Source organism: Phyllostomus hastatus, unplaced genomic scaffold, assembly GCF_019186645.2.
Source record: "Phyllostomus hastatus isolate PE091 unplaced genomic scaffold, TTU_PhHast_1.1 phas_contig_90, whole genome shotgun sequence".
In the NCBI taxonomy this organism is placed as follows: domain Eukaryota; kingdom Metazoa; phylum Chordata; class Mammalia; order Chiroptera; family Phyllostomidae; genus Phyllostomus; species Phyllostomus hastatus.
This window is the reverse complement of record NW_025333984.1, coordinates 11,158,321-11,162,522: the sequence shown is the minus strand read 5'-3', so window position 1 is coordinate 11,162,522 and position 4,202 is coordinate 11,158,321. Positions and strand designations below refer to the sequence as shown.

At 36.6% G+C, this 4,202-nt stretch overlaps 1 pseudogene; it reads left to right on the top strand.

Annotated features, from left to right (window-relative positions):
- The first annotated feature begins 253 nt into the window (after positions 1 to 253).
- Positions 254 to 376, top strand: LOC123827839 (annotated as a pseudogene).
- The last annotated feature ends 3,826 nt before the right edge of the window (positions 377 to 4,202 follow it).

The window sequence follows — 4,202 nt, the reverse complement described above, 5'->3', positions numbered from 1 at the left end:
TAATGAAACTTATTTTTAAATCTTCTGTAAATTAGCAGGTCAGATTGAACACATACAATGTGGTATATCTATATACATAGCTGCCCCACATCAAGGTAAAACTTGAGAAAAAGTCAATAGGCAAGACAAACCTATTAAGACGTGGAGTCCTGTTTATTTTTCTATCACCTAGTATAATGATGTGTTTGTTTAAATGTATGTTTTTCTTTTATTACAGCCAGTCATGACTATCAGTTTAAAAAACATGAATTTTATCATTTCTTGGCATTTTGGCTAAGATCAAGTGTAGTATCTGTTCTTACCAGTTTGAAAATCATGGATTTTACTAACACAAGTGAATTGCATACTTCCATTTTCTGAAGAGCATCCAACTTTAATCAATATTTTCACAGAATAAGACACCTGAAAAAGAAAGTATGTATTATCTAAGTTGAGTTGATACAAATGGTTATTCTACACAAAAGAACTATAAACATGACCTTAATTGACCTTAAATTTGCTAATAGTTGCCCTTTCCTCCTGAATATCAGTCAAGATTATCTTTTAGCCAGGGCAGCTTTTTAATGAAAACCACTAAATTAAAAAAATAGTCAAACAAGTTGTTCTGCCTGACCCAGCAGCCAATTCTTTTTAAGGACATAACTAATCTCTTCCCTAATATAAGTTGGAAACTTGCCAATACTTCTCTCCCATCATCTTTCCACATCCATGACTTTTTTTCCCCATGCCAAAGCCAAAACCATCTATTTAGCATCTTATATAGAACCTATCTCAATCATGAAGATGAGAAGAAAGGTTACCATTAAGAGACATAAGAGTCAATGCCTTTTTGCCTCTGCGTGCAAGAAAGACTTCAGAGACAGTAGGATTGCTCCTGGAGCTAAAAAAGTAAAAATAAAAAAACAGAGATGTATGTGCATTGTTAATGTAGAAACACCTAATGTGGCCTCTGTTTTTCTTTATTTCAAATTAGCCTTCCATATTCAACCAAATGGAAGTCACTGCAATTTTTCAATGTGTTAAAATGATGGAAACATATTATGAAATGGCAACTTGGAAACTACTAAATGAACAGTAGAAAATAGTTTATATCCCTTCTATAAAGAGATTTTTCCACACACATAAAGAGAATTAAGTCTATGTATTTATATCCTTTATATGTTTTCCTTTCTATTTACATTTTAAGCAATTTAAGTATATTTATTAATATTTCGCCCTTTATGATCCTGTTTTTAAATTATTTTTCTAATGGAATGAGAGAGTACTGGTGAGGTTGCCACTGCTGTTGCAATATACCCTGACTTATGAAAGTGAAATGGTGTTCTTCTATCCAGCCATGTCTAGGACAACATACACCTTCTTTTTTAAAAAAAATATTTTATTGTTGTTCAAGTATAGTTGTCTACATTTATCCCCCACCATTCCCCTCCCCCACACCAGCCATCACCATTTCCCTCCCCTGCTTTCATCTCTCCTTGGTTTTGTCCATGTGTCCGCTATACTTGTTACTGCAAATCCTCCCCTTCCCCCATTATCCCCTCCCCCTCCCTTCTGGTTACTGTTAGATTGTTCTCAATTTCAATGTCTCTGGTTATATTTTGCTTGCTTGTTTGTTTTGTTGATTAGGTTCCACATAAAGGTGAGATCATATAGTATCTGTCCCTCATCGCCTGGCTTATTTAACTTAGCATAATGCTCTCCAGTTCCATCCATGCTACCGCAAAGGGTAGGAGCTCCTTCTTTCTTTCTGCTGTATAATATTCCATTGCGTAAATGTACCTTCATTTTTTTATCTACTCATTTATGATGGGCACTTAGTTTGCTTCCAGCACTTGGCTATTATAAATTGTGCTGTTGTGAACATTGGGGTGCATAGGTTCTTTTGAATTAGTGTTTCAGGATCCTTAGGTTATAATACCAACAGTGGAATTGCCGGGTCAAAAGGTAGTTTGAAAAGAGAACCAAATATATGCAAAAACATATTTGCCAATGATACGTCAGACAAGGGTTTGATCTCCAAAATATATAAAGAATTCACATGACTCCACTCTAGGAAGACAAACAATCCAACTAAAAAAAATAGGCAAAAGACTTGAACAGACACTTCTCCAAGGAAGACATACAGAGGGCACAGAGACATATGAAAAGATGCCAACATCACTAGCATCAGAGAGATGCAAATTAAAATCACAATGAGATACCACTTCACATCAGTGAGGATGGCTATGGTAAAAAAACAATCAACAAATAACAAGTGTTGGAGAGGATATGTAGAAAAGGGAACCTTAGTGCGTTGTTGGTGGGAATGCAGACTGGTGCAGCCACTGTGGAGAACAGTATGGAATTTCCTCAGAAAACTAAATGGAACTGCCTTTTGACCCAGCAATTCCACTGCTGGGATTAAAGCTTCTCAATACTATTGTTCAACATGTTTGACAGATCATATGATATAATTGTAAGATATACCGATCCTCAAATTCCTACTAAGCCTTCAAGATACATTTCAAAAGATCCTTTAATGAAACTATCTTGGCAACCTTTCTATAAGTTTAAATACATTTCAAAATAAAAAGTTTAAGAACAAAAGAAAAATGGAGTAGACTATTTTTATTAGGTTCCAGATGTCAACCTAAATTGTATGGGAGAGAAATTTTATTCACTATGATACATTCGGATGAGCAGAAACAGGGGCTAGGAGAAGCCCTGGCAAATCATTGTAGCACATGGTGAGGAAGTAGTGGCTAAATGGAGTACATGGTCCATATAAATAATCACTGAGCATCAAGGGAAACATGAATTCCTTGGTTTGGGATTCATGGAGTGGGTTTACCAACTATCAGACAAAAGAAAAAGAGTCAGTCACAGAGGTAGGTCCCATGACTCTGGAAAGGCAGTCCATAAGTTACCAGCATCAGTTTATTACTTTGCCTTAGTTTTTTCTATGATTGTTGTAACAAAGTATCGCAAAAGTGGATAAGCAACAGATTTTTTTTTGGGGGGGGGGTCTCCTGGGATGAATTTTATTTTATTTTATTTTTTAATTTAAATTTAATTTATTTTTTGTTTATAGAAGTATCATAATTATTTGTATTTCTTTTTTCCTCTCTCTTTTTCTATTGTTGTTCAAGTACAGTTGTCTACATTTTCCCTCACCACTCCCTCCCCAGCCATCCCCACTTCTCACCCTACATCTTAATCCTCTTTTGGTTTTGTCCACGTGTCCTTTGTACATGTTCCTTGGAAACCCTTCTCCTTTCCCCCCCATTATCCTCTCCCATCTCCCCTTTGGTTACTGTCAGATTGTTCTTTATTTCAATGTCTCTAGTTATATTTTGCTTGCTTGTTTTGTTGAGTGAGTTATACTTATACGTGAGATAATATGGTATTTGTCTTTCACTGCCTGGCTTATTTCACTTAGCATAATGCTCTCCAGATCCTTCCATACTGTCACAAAAGGTAGGAGCTCCTTCTTTCTTTCTGCTGCATAGTATTACATTGTGTAAATGTACCATCGCTTTTTGATCTACTCATTTATTTACCGATTAGCACTTAGGTTCTTTCCAACACTTGGCTATTGTAAATTGTACTGCTATGAGCATTGGGGTGCATAGGCTCTTTTGAATTAGTGTTTCAGGATTCTTCGGATATAATCCTAGCAGTGGAATTGCTATATCAAAAGGCAGTTCCATTTTCAGCTTTCTGAGGAAATTCCATACTGTTTTCCATACTGGCTGCAGCAGTCTGCATTCCCACCAACAATGTACTAGGGTTCCCTTATCTCCACAACCTCGCCAGCACTTGTTGTTGACTATAACCATTTATTGCCTGAGTTCTGTAAGGCAAGAGGCCAGGTGGGCTTGGCTGAATATTCCACTTAGTGTCTAACAAAACTAAAATCAAGGCTTTGGACTCCAACTTTTCTGGAGGTTTTAGGGGAGAATCTGTTTTTAGGATCATTCAGATTGTTGGCAGAATTCAGTTCCATGCAGCTATGGGACAGTTCCTATTTCCTTGCTGGTTCTCAGCTGGGAGCTGTTCTGAGTGAGCTTCTAGAGTCTATTCATAGTCCTTGGCTCATGGCTTCTTTTATCTTCAATGCCAGCAAAGATGCAGTGTGTGGAAAACTTCTGTGTTGCTTCAAATATTTCTCACTTCCCTTTCTGCCTTTCTCTTATGCTTTTAAGGGCTCATGTGTTTAAATT